The sequence below is a fragment of the Erithacus rubecula genome (genome assembly GCF_903797595.1).
Source record: "Erithacus rubecula genome assembly, contig: scaffold_1182_arrow_ctg1, whole genome shotgun sequence".
In the NCBI taxonomy this organism is placed as follows: domain Eukaryota; kingdom Metazoa; phylum Chordata; class Aves; order Passeriformes; family Muscicapidae; genus Erithacus; species Erithacus rubecula.
Genome location: NW_027636221.1, coordinates 1 through 21131, shown reverse-complemented (window position 1 = coordinate 21131; position 21131 = coordinate 1). Strand labels below are relative to the sequence as shown.

Here is a 21131-nt window from a genome sequence, read left to right as displayed (position 1 = left end):
GGAAGCTGATGTGGCTGTAGATGTCCTGGACTCCACAGTTCTTTGTCATCAGTGGTGTAGCCATGCCAAACTTCTCAATACCCACACTCACGTGCATGTGCACACACACACACTTTCATCTGAATTTGTCTCCATGGCTGTCTCTGAGCCTGGAAGAGCTCTGCAGATGTCCTGTGCCCAGCACAGAGTCATCCCTGACTTCAGGATGTGAAAAATAACTGGTTATGGCACAGAATGTGTTGTGTTATGTGTGGGACATGCAAACAGCTTCCTAACTGGGACAGATGAAATGGCCATTTTCCCCCATCCAAGGGTCTCACTTCCAGAAAAAATCTGAACAAGATACAGTTACATTTGGGCAAGTGCTGTGAAGTCTCAGAACTGACTGAGACAGACAAATGGATATAACATGCCAGGTTGAACTTAGGCTGTGTACATCAGCAAATTGCTGACATACTATTTTTAATGGTTTTTCACCATTTATTGCAGGTCCCTAAATAGATGACAAATTATTCTAAGACTTTGAGAATACTGTTAAAATTTTAAGTAGCTTTCTCCAAAAACATTGAAGTAGTTTTCATAGCTGGTGTACACTGTCAGAGTATTGCAGGTGCTAGTTAATGCTCATTGCTCCTGCTCATCAACCACACAAACAAAGGCACAGGTCTTCCAGTAGGAGAAGAAAAGGCACACGGTTCTAGAAGGAAGATCCTAATATGATATTGAGTCAAGTTAATATCATGTTATCTAGTGGAGGATTTTTTTCACTCTGGACAGCAATAACTGGCTATGATATTTTATCATGTTAACTTTTTGTTTATATAAAAGGGACCAGCTGTCAGTTTATTTCTCTGAAGAAGCCCATAATGGAATTGCTGAAATATTTAAGACTTAAATGCACAAAATGCTATTTTAAGCCTGAATATTGATGCATGTCTGCCACTAAAAATTCCAAAATATTTCCCAAATGAAAAGTCGGAAGAAGATTTATCAGGCTTGTGGAAAAAATTTTTGGAACAGCTCCATTTTTGTTTAGATTTCTGGTCCATTGACAGATCTAGAAAGGATCTTTATGTTTAATAGTAATGCAGGCTCTCATCCATTTCTTGCTAGCCATGAAATTCACTGCATCTCAGCTGTAAATTCCTATAAACTACAAGTACTTATCAGAGTTGCTAATCACTTAAATACCATGCTGCTCTTCCCTGTGCTGTTCACATTAAGACAGAGGTAACGTAAGCTGGAAATAAACAAACCACTCTCCCGTTATTAAAAAAGACTGTGCAGCAAATAAGAATGTTAAATCAGTGAGAAACCTCATTTCTCAAAATGCAATATGTGCAACTCATGTCTGTGATAGAGCCATTTATTGTTCAAACTCCTTTCATTGAGGGAAAATCGCATTATACAGCAATCTGTGTGCCACTGGAATATATTGCTGTGAGTAATGGCATGTGTATTGCTATGTGTATTGAAACACCAGGGTTTTGGGTCACTCTGTGCTATTCTACCCCCTCCTGATGAAAAAAACAAAAACCCTTGATAAAATATGCCAGTGGGTCAGATCGAATTCTGTACTGCATGTGACCCCCAAAGGAAAGAATGTCATGGGGCTGTTCAAGCCTCATTTCTGCACCCTTTAATGAGATTCTGAAAGGGCTGGGGAGGAGGGAAAGACCATTTATCACTTTGGAAACAAAGGAAGAGGCAGCAGAAACAGAATCTGAATGCAAATGAGACATTTTCCCACTTGGAACAACTGATTTTCATATTAACTATTTTTTTTTCTGTATTTGTCAAAATACATTTCCTTTGTTACTTCGTATTCAGAAGCCAAATAATGTCAATAAGTCAAATTTACATGTTTTCTGAGAAAATACTGAGGATGAACCTACATGTTTTAATTATGTCGCACTGCATTTTGACAGTCATATCTTTAAACAAAACAGAAATCTGTCAGACCTGATGACCTCTGCTGAGTGTGTGCTTTGTCTCTTACTTTGTCATCACGCAGAAAGGCAGGTGAAGTGAGAAGAAAATATAAAAGTATTTATTTAAATCCTTTTAATGTCACTGAAATTAGGCACAATACTATTCTGGGATGTAGATAATACATATTTTACACAAAAAAAAAAAAAAAAACTTAAAGAGTAAGGAAACCTAAGCATGAAGATAGAGTTTCAGATCCTTTCAAAAGTGCAACTTTCTGAACTACTCTAATGAATTTTTGAGCTTGCAGGCAGTGTCTGGTCTCTCCTTGGTTAATTCCATAGGAATCTGCAGAAAAGAAAATGAAGTGGAAATGTTATCCATGTATATAAATACCTGATGGGAGGGAGTAAGGAAGTTCCTGTCATAGTATGTGGTAAAGGGTTAAAACACAACAAGCAAAAACAAAGTACAAGAAAATCCATTTAAACAGAGTGGGAAATCTGTTTTGTTAGGAAAGTGGTTAAATACTAGAACAGTGCCAGAGGGTTTGTGCAGCCTCCATCCTTGGAAGCATTCAATCCATGACTGGACGTGGTCCTGGGTAACCTGCTTTAGCCAGCCACTGTCTGCACAGCACATTGGACTGTGTTTTCCAGTGCTATGTGAGGTTGTAGGTTGGAGACAGACACAGACACGACTCCCTGAGGATCATGCAACAGAGAGCATTGGTTTATTGTCCCAAACTATCTAATCTACAAGGTTCAAAACTTCTGGGTTTAGACAACTGATTGGTTGGGGTCTCAACACCACCCAGCTCCTTAGCCAGTGAGTGATATGTTTGAATTCTGGATTAGCATTGGCTGAGGCCCCTGTTTGAGTTCAAATCCATCCTATCATTGTTCACCCAGGGACTTTCGCCTCTTCTTTTCTAGAATGAACCAGGCTACCTGAATTGGGTTTATGTTATGGACAGATATATCCTGCCTGGTTACAGACCGGCTGTGCTGTGTCACTCCAGAGCTGCCTTCCAGTCACTGCAATTTCATTTGATTCTATGTTCAATTCAAGCCACCTTTTCAGAGCCATATCTAGATCCCTATCTTCTGGCAAAAAGCTCCTTGCCAGTTAAATGTGTAGTTTTTCCATCACTTTCCCAGTTCCTGCTTGGTATAGTGCTCTCCCAGTGCTGAACAACCCCCAGCCTGGACAGAGCCGCCTGAACAGGACATTTGGTTGACTGATGTACCAGGACCTACATAGTGCGTGCTGATTTATCCATCTCTTGTTAAAATCTGTTTGTTTTTATCTCAGTTTTGAGTCTGCTCTTTGCCCTTCAAAACAGGGCTGGAGGGATCAGATATCATCAATGTCCATGGCACTCAGCAGTATGACCCAGATCTCTCCTGTCCTCAGAAATGAGAGGTGGAGCCAGCAGTGGTAAAATTAATGTTTGGCACTTGGTTTACGCCTTCCCTGCTGTTAGTTCCTCTGAATCCCCTCAATACAGAGGCTGTGTAGTCCTTCACAACCCTCCCTCTCTCCCCTGGCACCTTCTTCATTTACTGTTGTCAGATTTTTCCAGTCATAAATGATCAGGAGATATAGAACTATGTGAACAGACTGATTGTCTTCTCAGTCATGCAAATATTGACATTTTTTTCATTCCCCTTCAGCTTCTGTGGTCTGTGGATTTGCTCTTATCCTTAGCAATTAAAACATTTTTCCTGAGGCAAACAAAAGGAAAACAATACAATAATAAAATGAGATTGCTTGCATTTGCCAGATGTTATCTTGACACCAGATGATGACAGATACATTAAACAATAAAAGAACTTCATTGAAATACAGACTTGGAGGGAAGGAGGCAATTCAAAGGAAAAAAACCCAATCTCTCTTCTTACTGTCATTTGATAACAATTATAGCAAAATTAATTACTCACCCTTCACAGGAGCTGAGCAAATATACCACTTAGATCTTCCAAGTCCTGTATGTTTATTTATTGCTAAATTAATTAAATACAGATGGTTTATGACTTTGCTACCTTAGTGCAGACACATAAAAAAAAAAAAAATTCCTACTGGTACACAAATGAAACACCTGGAAATTTTGGATGTGACTGTTGTGGTGTTCAGCACAATCCATCACTATCTAAGCTCTCCTCTGTTCTCCCTGGATGATACATTTCAGGTTAACAGTGGGGGGGAAGTGTTGTCTGTCTTCCTTTTACTCAGTGCTAAAAATACTTGCAAAGCATCAGTGTTGTAAAGCAGCCTGAAATAAGTCTAGTTCTGCAACGATTTCTGTCACTAACTCTCTGTCTGGGGATAACTTCTGACATTATGAGAAACACTGCAGGGACTACACGGGTGTGGCAGCACCAAAAGAGATGAACCTTGATTGTGATGGATGCAGAGCACCATTGCACAAGGAGATCCCGGTATGAATAAACTCAGGGCTGAGGCTGCCAAGTTTTTGAGGTGGTATTGGCAGCTTAATCTGTAATGAGTTAGACAAGACATTGAGAAGGCATGATAGACAGCAGCAGGCACTGAAATCTCAGAGGTAAGGTGCAGTCTGCTTGGTTTTCAGAGAAGGGTGACACCCACTGACTTTAAAAAGGAAAACAACTACGGCAAACATGAATGGGTTATAAGACTCATTAATATCCTCCATTTCCCACACTGCAAAATTGTCTCTGAAATTGAAATACCGCAAAACAATCTCTTAAATGCCAAGGATGCTGATCAGTTTCTTCCTGACAATTCCCCTTGTTCAATTTTCCTTTTAATTAGGAAGGCTATGCCTTCTGTGTTTCCTCCCTGCATATTCACAAAACATCTTTTCTAAAATTAATAGGAAATTGCAGTAGTCCGACATTTCAAGAGCTGCTGTCTCCACCATTCCAGGAAGGGCTGTTTAATAGATTTGTCTCACATGCCATTGATCAGGAGGGGATTTGTGCTGCAGCAGCATCTCTGTTTCATAAAAATGGAGCAAGCTCTTCTGGGTCTCTTAAAAGCAAGTATGCTCAGCCAGGCTTTAATTACCTCTGACAAACTTTTTAGCAAACTGCAAGGTTTTTCAAATCTCTATCTGAGGGACTCAGAAGATTATGGTCTTTGTTAATAACAGGTATTAGTGCACAGATGGGGAGAGCAGTACTTCCCTATTTTCAATTTTCAGAATATTGCCATAATTACAAAAACTCAGGCGCACTGTAATAGATGTGCACAGTGCTCTCAAGAAAGTAGAGAAAATGAAAAAGTGAAATCTGCCCTTCTGCCTTCCCCTATTAGGGTAGAGAGCCACACAGAGTGATATTTGCTAGAGTTTCCAAATCTCAGATATTCCATTCCATTCCAACAGGTACTCACATATCTGTGTGTCTGATGTCAGTGGATTTTTAAGTGCATTAGTGCCTAATTTTTTTTAATCAATGTGCAAGCATTTAGCATGCAGCAAAGCTTCAAAAGCTGAATGTGAGACCTTCAAAAGCCCAGAAGTGTCTGGCTTAGGGTTGTCCCATTAGCAGCAGCAGTTCAGCTCTGGTAACCATGGTTCACGGACAGTCTCTGGGGGAACTTCGACCCAGAAACAGGTAAAGCAGAAGGAACTGGGCTTCAGGCACTTTTCCTTCCTTGTCTGCCCCTGTAATCCTGCCATCCTCTGACAAGAGCATAGTGTAAATGCAGGAATGAAGCACCCATCCCAGGTGGTGTTTTGGTAGAATCACCACATGGGACTTATCCTCTCGAATCAAGCCTGTAAATATGTTTTCTTTGTAGTATCACTGGGATCACTTGGGTTGGAAAAGACCCTTAAGATCATCAGTCCAACTGCTAACACAGAACTCCCAAAACTGCTGTTAAACCATGTCCCTAAATGCTGCAATTATATATCTTTTAAAGACCTCTGGATTTTTTTACTCGACTTTCTAAAGCCTTGATTGGTCTCCATAACACTGCCAGAGTTCCATGTAACTCTTCAAATTTTACTACCAGCCCTGGACTCCAAAGGCAGTCCTTCAATGTCTGATTTGTTTGCTTCTTAATTAAGGTACTGCTCTTCTGTCAGATATCATAAGCTTTTCATCCATTTGTGTTTTTACTGTCCATCTTTCTCCTGTCTGTTGCCTGGATTTTTAGTTTTACTATTGGCAGGTTTATATTCACACAGAGATGTATCTTATTCTGTTCTCTGAGGACTGAAAAGCCACTAGCCCACATCTGTGTGTCTCATGAATGAGTACCTGAGTACTTAAGACTCTCAGATGCCAAATTCTGTAATTTTCTACTGGGAGTACAGCACATTTTAATTTCTGTTTCATGTTTCATATCCAGACTGAATTATTTTTGTGATTAATATGGCTTAATTTTTCAACTAGTTAAGACTCTAATTTACTTACAAAACTTTACCTAGAGTTTAATTTTCTTCCTTCATACAAGTAAAAAACCCAGAAAATAATGGTACTTATAAAATAACTTACATTGGGCTATCTTCTTTGGTGTCCATCTAAGAAGGGGCAAGGGTTTGCTCAAAATAAACTTTTTTTTGTTGTTTAATATGTCAGCATCTCAGTTTGCTATGGGCACATTACAAATTAACTCCCTTCAGTGCCATTAAGCCTCTGAGAATACTGCCAAAATGCATTACTTTGTCTCCAAAGGGCATTCAGGAATGATGGTTTCTGGGAGAAATTGTTAAACAATGAGTCAGAATGTGTATTTGTTTATTGCTTCAGTTTCTCTAGTTCTCTTCCAAGTTTGTCCAGCATAAATTTCTCCAGAGGCTGCCACAAGATGCTACTGTAAATGCACTTTCAGTGACACTGACTCTGCAGGACAAGCTAAGGTGACTGGACAATAGCCATGTGAAAAAGAGCAACAATAATGAGTTAATTATCCTTCTGCAGGTCATGTACACAGTAAATTTTCTGTGATAATGCACAATAAAAATTGACATTACTTCAGCTTTCTGGATCCCCTGAGAAGATGTGGATCCTTCCCTTACAAAAAAAAAAAAAAAAAATCACAGATGGGTGTTCTTGTGCAGACTATTTATCTCTTTCAGTAAAAGGTTGAATTCACTTAAAGCTTTGCAGGACATTTCTCATCTTTTAGCTGCTTTTGGAATCTAAAATCTATCTATCATTTCCATCTATTTAAGTATGAGAATTTATCATGGCCTAAAGAGAAGTTTAAGCAATACCTGTCCTGAGCATAATTACATATTTTCTGTCAACAGTTCCAGACCCCTTCAGATCACTTGAAAAGAAGGAAAATTGCCTCAGAACTTATATAACATTGTCTGCACCCAGCTGTAAGATGATCTGTATGGGGAGGAAAACAATATGGAAATCAAAAGAACTGTAGATAGTCAGGCAGAACAGAACTCAGGCTGAGTTTATAATTTGCATACCTATCAAGAAAGAAAGAAAGTATTAAAAGTTATTTCTACCCTTTGGGTATTATTTTGCCTCTCCTGTGGGTGTATTAAAACCTTGGAATCAGAAACTACTTGAGTAAATGCAACCATCTACTTACAAAGATGAAATGCTCTTTGATTTTGTACTCAAGTGCTCTCTTACACTTGGGCTTTTTGTTCAGAACTGAGGAATGTATCAAGTTATTAATAATACTGAATTAAAAATATTTACTCTGAAGCTTAAATACTGGACAAAAGACAACATGAAAATATATCTCTGTAACTGACAAGAAAAAGACTCAGAAAATTTTGAAAAGAATGAGCATTTTGTTCAGATTTTTCTGAAGTTTTTTTTAAGCACCATATGCAAATCAACTGTAACAAGCAATTTCAGAGGCAGCTTCTGAAGTAATCCACCTGACATAAGTAAAACAAACAACGATTTTATTCTATGAGCACTCAAGTAGTGACGTGCCAATCACTCTAGTGTTTATTTTCATCCAGGCTTTAAAAGCCAGGCTGCATAACCCGTGGGTTTCACTGGAAGGTGACAGTGTATTCCAAGGAGGGGGTGGTTTTCAGAACCAGAGATAGTGGTTTCAGAATAAAAGCTGCCTTCAGAGTAAAAGACTTAATTTTATACTGGAGAATTTTTTTTTTCAAAGGGGAAGCCACAGGCACCAAACTCCCATGGAATCACACTTGGCTATCCACCACCTGACTGTGCCAAGAGCATAATTTCCAAACTCAAACTGCAGGGCAGGAGACAGCACACAGCATGACTTCAGGCCCTGGTGCTTATCACCCATCATCTATTTCCTCAGCAGCCTTGAGCTGTGAGACATCTCTTGGCACAAGCAGCACATTGAGGCACAGTCCCGGGCTCTCCTGGCAGTCAGAGCAAAAAGCATTATATAGGTATATAATGTTCATCTATATATCCATACATATATCCTTTCTCCTGAAGGAGGATGTATCTTAGCTCTACATCAGTTTTAGGAAGACACAGAACTTTGAACCCATAAAGCTAAACAAACCCTAAAGCACACCGTGATAAAAATTATTTTCTCCTTTTTTTTTTCAATTGGATGACAAGTTGTATGACCACACTTGATACAGTGTGGTACTCAGTTGGTCAATATTCTTCTATCTAAAAATAAATGCAGGGCTTCTGAAGAGCTGTGTGGAGGGTTAGCCTTGTTAACCTGCCTGCCAAGAGCTCATCCAGCCACTTTCTTATTTACCCTCCTTAACAAAAGAAGAAGAGAAAATGAGACAATATAGCTTAAGGAAATCACTTAGGCAAAACACAAATCACTTAGGCAAAAATCACTTAGGCAAAATCACAAAGGAAAAACAAATTTGAATTAGGAACAGTTAGTTTATTGCCAAGGAAAATAGATTTTGATAGTGAGAAAATGTATCTATTTAAATAGTTTATTTAATCTATTAGGTTCTTCAGAAAAATATCCCTCTTTTTGATGACTGGTCTGTGTTGAAAGAATGGAATGGAATGGAATGGAATGGAATGGAATGGAATGGAATGGAATGGAATGGAATGGAATGGAGTGGAATGGAGTGGAATGGAGTGGAAATGAATGGAATGAAATAATAGAATAGAATAGAATAGAATAGAATAGAATAGAATAGAATAGAATAGAATAGAATAGAATAGAATAGAATAGAATAGAATAGAATAGAATAGAATAGAATAGAATAGAATAGAATAGAATAGAATAGAATAGAATGAAAATCAGTTATTTGTGCTGACAGGGAAAACCTGACCAAACATCACTACTTTGCCATGGACTCACACATAACAACTGGACTAAATACTCTCCCATTTAACTCTAAGTGGCTGCACTTGTGATGGCATGATTTGTGCTCTGATCTGACAGGAGGGAAGAAAAAGGGAGAGAAAGAAGGCAAAGAAAGAAATGTCTGAATTAAGAACAAAACCCCACATGCCGCTCACATCCAAACTCCCTTTCTTGTTTTCCAGAAGTTTTCTTATTGAAAATAACTGGAAATGGCTTTATCTATAAAATAAAAAAAATCACTTGTAGTTCAGCAGGTTGTCTCAGAAAATTAGACTGTCTCAGCCATTCCACAGGGAAAAAAACCAAATCAAACCAAATAAAAAAAAAGCACCACAAAACAACACAAAAACCTGCAACCAACCAACCAACCAAAACCCCCCACAAACCAGAACAAATGGAAGCATTTGTAAAGCGTCTTAACATTGCTTCTCCAAAATCTGCTTATATTTTTATTAAGCTCAGCTTCATATTTTTTTGATAGAAAGGTATAGAAGATCCTTTCTCCATAAAATGACAGGGTATGTATTTGTTGTATGGTCATATCTATGCAGGGCAGGAAGATTTGTGCACTAATTTTCTCTGATGTTGAGAATAGATTAATTTCCCCACAAAAGAATTTGCAATAGCATACAAATGACAACTACTCTCCAACAAAAACCCTAATGTCTGACAGCAACCGGTAAAACTTTCCCAGAAGCACAAAGAACAAACTGATATTTGAGGTGAGATGCCCTCCCAAGTCTGCAGTGCTTTGTGGTTGAAAGGCTTCTCAAGCAAAAAAACCAAACCAAACCAAACCAAACCAAAACAAACCAAACCAAAATAAAACAAAACAACTCTTCATAGTGAAAGAACACAAGGAAAGTGGGATTTATTGACCCTATTGTAGTTAGTTTTCTATTTGAACTTCTGTAAACTTTGTCCACGTTGTCTTTAGCATAATTCCTCAGTCGTCTAGAATCCTGGGCACAAAAAGTATGTCAGTAGATTAGATTAGGACTAGGACTAGGATTAGGACCTTTCTCTTTAGTTATTCCTAGAGGAATTTCATTTTTCCTGGTGTCAGTTTTTTCATGACTAAAATGAATGTAAACACAATCTTAATCAAAAATACAGATTGATGATGAAAGGTGATGTGAAAGCATGGTAGGTTCTAGGTATTACATGGGGAGAATTTTACAAGAGCTCATAGTGGATGAATGGGGTCAAAGAAATGGATTTGTAAGTGAGAACAGGAATTTATTTAAACTTCAAAGCTGTGGTAGCACCTGACAGGTGAACTCCTCTCTCAGTATCAGGTTTGAATTCTAGACTGCTAAAATCTGACACCACATACCTCCACAAAGACAGGAAACATCTGAACATGGGTGAAATAGCAATTATATTCATTGTATAATGGGTATTTGCCTAAATACTGCCCTCAGACCCTAGATTTGAAAAGCAGTATGTACTTCAATAAATTTTGAGAGGCTTGGGAGTTTTTAGAATCTTTGTGTGTCTGCCACAAGAAATAGAAAAATAGTGAGGAAAAATCACTGTGATGAAGGGTCTTTTTTGGTAACTGTGGTTGGACTCCAGTCAGCAGATCAGCCCCACACTGCTCCTTGCTCACTCCTCTGCCAGTGGGATGGGAGAGGGAATTGGAAGGGTTAAATTAGGAAAACTTGTGGGTTGAGATAAAGACAGTTCAACAGGTAAAACCATACACAATTTGAGGTGTTCTAGTATAACCCCATGAATAAGCTCCCACTGTTCCAGCTTTCTCACTGGTGAGAGAAACACAAGAGATCTTGACTCTGTGCAAGTTCTGCACCTCTGAGTTACAAACCCTGGATACAGCACAAATCAAAAACAAGGCCCCGTATCACACATTTTGAAGAAAATTAGTTCTATCCCAGTCAAACCTAGTATAAAGGTGTGTGTGCCAGCAAAGTATGCTTCATTTTAGATCAGGGAGCAAAGATTGTTCAGTAAATGATATTTGAAATATCTGCAGAAATAATGAAAGAAATGTTTAACAAGTCTTTGACTCGTTTAAACAACTTTGTTATGAGCTTTATTATACAGGAACCAGTAAAATTCAGATTGGGAAATGCCTTAAATTATCCATTTGCTTTGAGTATCTGTCACTGTACTTAGTGAAATGGTGGAATTAGAGTGGACTCCTTCCAATACAAAATGTTTTCTTCATAAAAATCCATTCACATATTTTAACATCTCATAGCATATGCTTCTCATTCCAACTATGCAGATTAATAGTTTGGGGTATTTCTTTCCCTGTTTGGGCTTACTTTTGTATATAGCTCTATTTCTGAACCATGTTTTTAAAAAGATTTCAAACTTTTTTGTGCCTCAAGTTGCAATGGAAATTTTACAATTGGAGAGTGACTTTTCCAAGGAGAGGCTTAAGTTGGAAGGGTTGTGCTGGAAGCTATTGCAGTTTCACCTGAGATATGCACTGCATATTCAGTCTCAGGCATATTGGTCAGAGATTTCATCCTCTTGAATTATTTGCCTTCCCAAACCCAGCTTGATATCCATTGATATCAAAGGCCTCTTTATTTCACTGACATAGTTACCTCACTGTGGCAGCAAAAATTGCTGTTACTGGAGGATGCACACCTGGCACAGGCTCGGATTCTGTTCCATGATGTGTCTTGTGTTTTCAGGCTGCTTATTCCAGCAGAATCTCTCTGGCAGAAATGTTTACCAAGACCCAAAGAAGCAAACAATGAAATAAACCCCAGTTTCTGCTTTGCTGTTGTTGCTGTAGCTGGCCAGTATAAATTTGGTAGCATCACAGAGAGTAGCAGCACTCTGGAGCTGGTTTTTTTCCTACTTTATGACCATATTATAATTTATATATATATTATGCTTTATTATTGACATAGCATCACATTTCAGTATTAGTTAATGGTAATACCTACAGCAGGTACATGGCTTTTAGTCAGAGAAATGAGATTCTGGGTATCATGGACAACAACCTGGTCTGCTTTATTTGCTTCTTCCTTCTGTATTTGCTAAAAGTTGAACAGTCACTGGCCCTGAAACTTGTTGAAGTCATGAAAGCTGGCATCAAATTCTACCATGAACAGAGCTGCAAGCTGCATGATGCTTATGCTCTTAACTATACTGGTGACTGCAGCTAAAAAAAACCCCAGATGCTCAGTGTCATAGGAATCTCATCACCATCAACTGAGAGCCTTGAACTTAGGACAGTGGTACCTCTGTCAAAAACAGGCAGTGTAATCATAAGGTAATTAAAGTTTTATGGAAATAAAATAGTTTTTCCTGAAAACGAATGATTGAAAAATAAGCATTTTTCATGTTTGTTTGTGGGGGTTTTTTGTGTTTTTTGTGTTTTTGGTTTTATTTTGTTGTTGTGGGGTTTTTGTTTGTTTGTTTGTTTGTGGTTGTTTTTTGTTTTTTTTTTTTATTTTTATTTTTTTAATATGAGGATAGAATGATTTTTTATTTCAAAGGTCTGGACAAAGACATATTTGGATGGCTCTGCCTCAGTTTCCTTTTATCTACTTTCCTCATTGAACCCCTTTTGGTTTCCTGCTTTATTGACTTTCCTTCCAGCTTGGTCTAATGATAACATATTATTTATTTAAACAGACTCATATATTTGTCTGTGTCTCAGTCGGAGTATGTTGTAAAGGAAGAGGGCTGGAAATCACCTGTCTGCTCTCCTGCTAGCCTTTTATGTCAAGCTGTTAGTTATTCTAACTCCTGGTGTGTCTGTCTCCCTGTTTCCCAATGCCATTCACTCTCTTATTCAAGTTTTTCCTACTTATAAAATAATTTAAGACAAAACCAGCCAAAATTTTATATTACTAAGACACAAATGTGAGTGGCAGGGAAGGTCATTTGAGCCAAACCATTTTTAACTTTCATTATCAAAATTAGAATTTAAAACATCTGTGCTGTGATTTTTGCAGTGCTTGACAATAATTCATTTGGATACTAACAGTACTGACAGTGTTACATCGAAGAAATAAAGTATTGAAATAACAAATTTACAGAGGCTTCTTATTCATTTGGACTAACATCCCAGAAAATGGGTCGCATGTGAAGAACAAGTCCATGAAGATCCTTCCTTGTGCCCAACCACAACAGTAATTCCTAAACTGCAGCTGTTTCAGGAGAGTGATAGGGTAATGCCAAAGGATAGAAAATCAATGTATGGAAACTGTAGCTAAATATTTTTTTATGCATTTATTACTCAAGAGATACTCAAGATTCTCATACAGAAAATTGGAGAAAATTGTAACTCTCATGAGATGCCAAATGTTTTTTTTTGTATTTGCTTGTGTATCCATTTGAGGAAGAAGCAAAGAATGCTCTGCAATACCTTTTTTTTTTAGTCAAATTGTCACACTTGTTTTGAAAAGAGATGGATGTCTGCATGCTGAGCAGTGATTGCTTATATACTCTTTAATGGAATCAATGAACATTGGACTTTCCAAGCATTCAAATGACATGGGAAGTCCTTTATAGTGCATGCAAGTGCTTAAAATGGCCTCAGCTTCAATCGTAGAGTCTTTAGCAATACCACACGCTCTTTTCAGCTTTTACGTTTGAAATGTCAAGGCAGAGGTTTCTCAGTGCAAGGCTTTCCAGATTTCTCTTGCTTTGCTTCCTTTTATTGGAGTCAGGGACACAAAATCCTTGAGCTCCCCTGAAAAAAGCAGGAGCTGTCAGATTTTCAGCATCCTCCTTGAGTTATGACAGCACTGGAGCAACAATTGACAAATCCCTTGACATGCAAGGTCTAGTGATTTCCATCAGAGACGTAGCTCCAATCAGTTTGGTTGACTGGTTTTTATTTGTTTCTGGAGGATCTTGCTGATTTTTAGGCTTTTGTTTTTAAACTTTGTATCTGTGTGTTTTGGATACTATCACTCTGATTAGAAAGAACAGGCTAAAGTTGCAAGATACATGCATTGCAGCTTGAGAAGTTAGCAAGCAAAAAGAGTGATTTGGTTTGTTCACATGGTTTGTTATGTTCTTCTCTCTTCTTTGCAGATGAGGTTAACGTGCAGTAAAAGAGGCAGAAAAGGGAGAAAGCAGATAAAAAAATGCACCCTAGTGATGTTCAGGAGTTTTCCTAAGCAACATATTACTTGCTTGACCTGCCCTGCAAGCATTGCACAGAAGGGAGGGACGGGATACAGAGAAGAGGAGGAGTTTTTCTGTGGAGCCTGATAAAACCCTGCAAAAAGTTGAGCAGACATAAGGATGTAATATGCTGATGCAGCCACAAGTCTCTGGCTGCCCAATGATAAGAGTTATTTGTGGTTTAGACAGGACAGAGGTTGGACAAACTGGGTGGAGCTCACCCTGGTGGCAGGAATGAATTACGCTTCGACGAGAGACCAACTCCTTTGTGGAGGTACCTGTGTTCCATTTCTCTCTCTTTTTCTTTCTTTTTTTCTTCTTTTTAATTGTCTTTTTTTTGTGCCCTTTTTGTTTATTTTTGGTTTTATTTTGGGGTTTTTGCTTTCATACCTCATTTTATTGGAAAGGTCACGGAAAACACATCCTCCCAGAAAGTGGAGCTCTCCTACCCAGATATGAAAACTCCCTGATTGACCAGAAGACTGTGTGGGCTGAGGGCACTGCAGTTTCTAGGCATGTGCAACCTGGGTCAAAAGACCAGCAGCACCCAACCCGTCCAACCACCATTGTACCTTCTGTCTGAGCTGCTGCTGAGAGGAGTGAGCCTGTAACATGACATTTCCCTACCAAAGCCTTGCTGGTTCTGTAACTGTGGGGCTGTAGGAGAATGTGAGGGTACAGGATACAAGCAAAGAGGCAACATTTGAACACAGACCTCTGGTCCACCTGTGCTTCTGCCCAGCTTCACCATCCCTCTCTTCCCCTCTCCTGATACTTCCACGTCTTCTCTCACTCCAGCTTGGTCCTAAAGTAGAGATGTACCAAATACTGGCATCATCCTGCCACCCCTGCTCAAAGAAAGCATTTTGGTACAATATTTGTCCATGTTAAACTTCATCAGCTGACCATGGTCTGGGGGAAGTGGAGAGGGAAATGCTGACCTCTTTTCCCTGGGATTCCTGACAGGACACATGGCAATGACTCAGAGCTGTGTCAGGGCAGGTTCAGACTTGACATGAGAAAGCATTTCCCTACCAAGGTAGGAGACAAACACTGCAACAGGCTTCCTTGAGAGGTGCTCAATGCCCCAAGTCTGTCAGTGTCCCAGGGGCATTTGGACAGTGTCTTCAATGTGGCTTTAACTTTGGATCACCACTGAAGGGCTCAGGAAGTTGGAAAAAGTGATGGTTGTAGTCCCTTTCAAATAAAACTTTCTATTCTATTCTATTCTATTCTATTCTATTCTATTCTATTCTATTCTATTCTATTCTATTCTATTCTATTCTATTCTATTCTATTCTATTCTCTAGTCTCTTTTTGCTGTTCTAATTCAGCAACAGACAATTTGCATGGAGGTGCTCTGGTAATCTTTTTCTCCAGGCCTCACTCTACAGCAGTCAAAGTTAAATATTAGTGCTTCACCTGACTGTAACTTTCCCTACTGAAGAAGGTCAGTTTGGGTATGAAGAGGGTAAGTGACAAACAAGCATGGCTTGGCTGCTGTGATGGTAAGCAGAAATCACCCAGACAGTGACAAATTTGTTCTCACATCAGCTCCCTGTGCCTTTTCTTCTCCCTGTCACACCACGGGCTGTGGGAGAACAAGTGTTCCTTTACACAGCAGGGGTTTGGCAGAGCATTTGAGGTGCTGTTAGAACAGATGTGGCCAAAGGGATCCTTGAATGCCAGTACAAGCAGCAACCAACTGACTTCCTTATGTGACCATGAGATCTCCTAGGATCTCTATGGACATGAAATACAGGTTGATGGTGTCCCAGACTCAAGGGCATATGGTGGCTGATTATTGTGCAAGGAGATGCAAAGTCTTTGGAATAAAAAAATTCAATAGATCATGTGGCATCTATTGTGGGGGTTCTTTCTGACCCCCAGGTGCTCTATAGGCTCCCACTCTGAGCTCTTAGGCTCCTACTTGTTGGGTAATCTTAAATAAGCAAAGCAACTAGTAGTTAAAAAGGTTATTTGTTACAAAGCACATCAGTCTCAACAGGCAATAGCAAAAGCAATGGCAAGCAATGGCAGAAGAAGCAGCAATAAGAAAATGGCTAGAAACAAGTGGCTAAAAGCCACAATGGCTAAAAGCAACAACTCTCTGAATACATACTGTTATATAGAATTTCTCCAAAAGCTGATGCAATCTCAGACCACCACTCTTTAACCTATTAGAATCCTAGTTTCTTAGCACACCAGTGTAACACTACCCATACACTCTACTGTGTTCTATCTAAGAAATGTAAGAAATATTCTTACTATAACTCTATTATGTCTAAGTCCTGTCTACAACTGCAAGCCTGGAGCCTCTACTGAAGATATCAAAATGTTTGCAACCTTTAGTAGAACACAAGCTACTACTGTGTCATCCAGACTTTTTACTCACTGAAAACACCAGAATTCACTCTAAAACTTATTCAATCCCTGCACTCTGATTTCTCTCTGAAAAATTCGGAGAGACCCCTAATTCACTGACTTCAACATAATCAGACCCTGCTTCAATAGAATTGAGAAAAACATCATTTTTCCCATTATCAGCTCCACACAAGGTGGATAATGGGTTTGTTCTGGGCATATGCTGGGGCTTTTAATAGGAATTCTCCCAAATAACTGTCTCAGGCTGCTATTCAACTGCAAGAAATACTTATGATTATCCTCATTATTATTATTACTATACCACCAGCATTACCGTCACAATTATCCATCAAAACATCCGATAGCTCAATTGTAGAAGATCCCAAAGGACACGACGGAAAGAAAAATCCAATTTCCAATTATCCTGTTGGAGCTGAAATGCTCTCATTATGATCACGCCTGTTCTACAACATCAGAGAGAGACTGCACACTTGTGAGAGATGCTGTCAGATAAACATTGGCACTGCTCTTGGGGGCTTTCAGATGGAAAAGGGGAGGATGGCCACTGGAGAATGGCCAAACCAAACAGACCCAAGCCACATCCTTTCCCCAGAACAGCCCAAGGACCCAGATAGCAGGCCACTGATTAGGCTAGCTGCAGGGCAATACTGCGGGATGCTGTAGCCTTATTGCCAGTGACGCCATTGTGCTTTAACCAGAGAGCAGAAATGGATCTTTCTAGGAACAGCACATTCCAGAAGATCACTGTTGTTAAGTGTGGGTTAGGTAATCAATACAGCCCATCAAACAGGATAGTTTGTAGCAGTTCTAATGTGTGCATGGCTCCAACCACATGTTCCTGTCTGGGCCCAAGGGCAGTGAGGGAGGCAATACAGAGCCATCTGTGTGCCCTGCCCAGATACACATCTGCTTCCAAATGCCTTTTCTTGGTGGCTCCCAGAGGAGAGGAACCACATCCTCCAACCAGCCACCTCTGACACAGTGTCCAGCTGCATATCTGAGAAGTCTCCACCTGATAGTATATTCTTTTTTGGTGTAAAATGTATGCAGAAACACTGCAGTTTTCCATTGAGGCCCCTCTGGAATTGTTACTGACACCATGCATAACCCAGGCTCTAAAGAGAGTGCAAAACTTGTTTTGCTGCCCTGGGCTGCTCTGGGGCTGGGCAGAGCTGTGGGTGCAGGGTGGTGCCCTGGCTGCAGAGAGCAGAGGCAGGCAGTGAGCTGCAGTGGCCTCCCTGGCACAGAGAGCTGCTGTGTCCCCTTCTCTGCCCCTCTGACACACACACACACACACACAGGTACTTCCAGCACAAAGGAATGGGGGCCTGGGGCTTTGCAAAACTAGCTGTGCCCAGGCCCAGGGACAGGGATGGGGCAAAGGCAGCTGAGCTCACAGGCTCTTCCTGCAGCTTGGTGACCACCAGGCCCTCCTGGGGGAGGACAAGTCACCTCTCACTCCTTCTCTAGCCCCTCAAGGCCCCTCTGCCTGGCTGCAGATTTAACATGCAAAAAATGTTTGCTTTTGACTTCTTTCTTGTCAAGCTGTAGTTTTGTAGACAATTCTTTCCTAAGTCTGTAGCTTCTTAGCTAACTGCAGTACTTTTCCTACCCTGTTAGACAAAGACATTCCTGGAATGCTAGCTTAATCTTGTTTTTTTCAGTGAACCAAGGCCACTTCACTTCCCTATGTGTTTTGACACAACCAGTGAGGGGCTAGAGGAGGGCGGAGGTTTCAGGAGGGCTCCAAACCAAGCTGTACTTCTAAGTGGGGGTTCTTGTCGGTGATGGCAATTTGCAAAACTCATACAAGTGCCAAAGCCCTGCATCACGTGTGTATTTGGCCATAAGCTCACCTGGAGGAGTGTCATGAGACAGTAACTGCTTTTGATCATTTCGGTCTTCTTTGGCTCCTGATTTTAGGAGCTAGAGGGCAATTACTCAGCCCATCCCCTGCATCACCCAACCCCACAGCACCTGCAGAGGAAAGCACAGGGGGGCTAGCCTGTGCCTTGCTATTGGGCAACCTGTCCCCAGGGTCCCCCAGCTTGGGGCAAAGCCACTGCACTTTGGGCGATGATCCATTCAGTGCTGCTCCTTTGCACGTCCTAAGCCCAAATCAAGGCTGTCCAAAGGGCTCCAGTGGGTGCTAGGATGTCACATCTCTTCAGAGTGCTGGTGGGATGTGTCCATCAGATGGGGCTGTGCTGTGGCCATGGCTGCTGGAGAGTTCCTAGCCACCCTCCCTGGGCAGCACATGGGCTGTGCTCATAGGGCTCACACAGGCAGCCAGAGGCTGCCTCCAGCTCTGGAGGCCAAGGTTAAAACTCAGGGGTGGCTCTTGATGGGAGACTGGTTTGCCCATGCTCAAATCCAAAAAACAGGACACGAGATAGGCGTAGAAGAATACAGCTGGTTGTGTTGGAGTGTCCCAAAAGAAGGGAGATGCCTCCCAGACTGGAGCTTTCTTTCCTTTGCCCACTTTCCCAATGGCAATTGGAGCTTTCCTTGCAGTGCCCTCTCCCCAAGCGTGTGACTCTGCTGCCTGCCAAAATCCTTTTGCGGGTTCTTGCCTCGTCTTTATGCAGCCAGGATATGGGTTGGGCAGGCCTGCCTGTTTTCCCCCAGCCCCCATCAGCACTCCTTGCCAAAAATCTCCTGCCTCCTAAGGCAGACATCTGGTAATTGCTCCCAATGACACCAACCAACTCCCATTTCAGTTCCAAAAGTTCACTGACTGCACCTTGCTTCAGCAGCTCTGCCCGGAGAGAAGAGCACCAAAGGCAACTCGAGTTGAAAAACGAAATATATTACTGCTTGTTTTTCCCAAGCTTCTTATATACAATTACAAGTTCTGTTAAAAGCTTACTGCACATAATTACATCTCTGCTGACTCCAAGGCAAGTGACAAGGGTCACTACCAGTTCACTCCATCCCCTCCCTAACAGGTTACAAAGCGGTGCCTGTGCAGATCCATGTATGGAGGGACAGTGCCAAACACCCCAGCCCCCTCTAAATACCCACAGAGCTGGAAGGAAACTGCCCAACACGAGACAGGTTTGCACGGGGATTGAGAGACAGATAAAGATAACAATCTGTGTTGTGTAAATACATTGACTTGTGTATAAAAATGGCTCTGCACAATGCAAACCCATACAGAACTGTACAATTAGCATGGCCAGGAGGGACAGGGGTGGCATGGCAGGCAAGGCAAGAGGTCAAATCACTCAGCTTTTCTGAGCAGTTTAATACAAAAGAACGTGAATGAGACAAACAGCCACAAGATTCTCATGACTTTCAAAACTCCATTTTAAGTTCAGGTGCATTGTACCTATATATGTGTCTAGATGAGTAGGAGCTAGAAACATTATTGTTCAGTAGTGTTAACCTGGTTGGGTGCACTGTATTTCAGTAACCAGAGTACCTTCTTCCATCTTCTTCCATCTTCCATCTTCTTCCTCCTGTTTCATTTGTATGAGTTTCTGATGTGTTTCAGCCACCTGTCAACAGGCACAAATTAACCACTCTGTCACTCTTTAGAGAACTGGAGGTCTGATGCAAGTTTTCTAGCTACTGACAACATCACCATATTAGGCTGGACAAGGGATTAATTTTTAAAGTACTTAAGCATATCTACCTGCTTCCACCTGACCAGTAACAAGTCCCAGGGCATTGTGTGGTACCTGTCCACCTTCCAAGGTACAGTACATAGCAGAGGTGTACAAGAGTAAAAGAGCACAAAGTACAAGAGTACAAATTCTGACTCTGGCTCTTGCAAGAAATGAACAGTAAAAGCAGACTCAGACAGCTCTTGGATAAACCCTTAAGAAAAAAGAAAGCCTTATTGGATCTCATTTTGTATGAATACAAAGAAAAGAGAAGCAGCAGCCCGTGTTGAAATTTCAGTATGGAAAAAAATCAATAGAGCTGAAGAACAGGTAACAGGACTCTCTTTAACTGCATTTAACAGCTCCACCTCGTGGTAAACTGGTTATTTCTGCAAGGCCATGCTGACAGGTTTGGGGAGTGCTGGGTGGGTCAAAGCTAGGGGTGCCCTGGGGCAGCTTTGCCTGCCTTCATCACTTGCATGGAAGGCATCACACAAAGACCAGGTAATCGAGTCCATCTTGTGTAGGAATCTCACTTTCTCCTCTTGTGAGATAAAAATAGGCAGTTCTGATCAAAATGAAATTTCTTCTTAGTATGTAGACAGTAAAATACTCAAACTACCTCTAAATATTTATTTTCTTGATAATTCCACAAGCTTCTTACATACATTCATTTCTGCCTGTCACCACAAGAAAAGAGGAATAATATCCCATGCAAGGTAAGTTTTCCAGAAAACACAAAAATGTAGGAGGGGAGAGGAGAGGAGAGGAGAGGAGAGGAGGGAGAGAGGAGAGAGAGGAGGAGATGAGAGGAGAGGAGAGGAGAGGATAGGAGAG

The 21131-nt window shown here is 40.7% G+C and overlaps 1 long non-coding RNA gene across 1 annotated transcript; it reads right to left on the bottom strand.

Annotated features, from left to right (window-relative positions):
* Positions 1 to 545: 545 nt before the first annotated feature.
* Positions 546 to 20406, bottom strand: LOC306815347. Its single transcript, XR_013777387.1, has 3 exons — positions 20324 to 20406; positions 20018 to 20186; positions 546 to 2277 (listed from the first exon to the last, which is right to left on the bottom strand). It is a non-coding gene; the product is annotated as an uncharacterized lncRNA (long non-coding RNA).
* Positions 20407 to 21131: the final 725 nt, after the last annotated feature.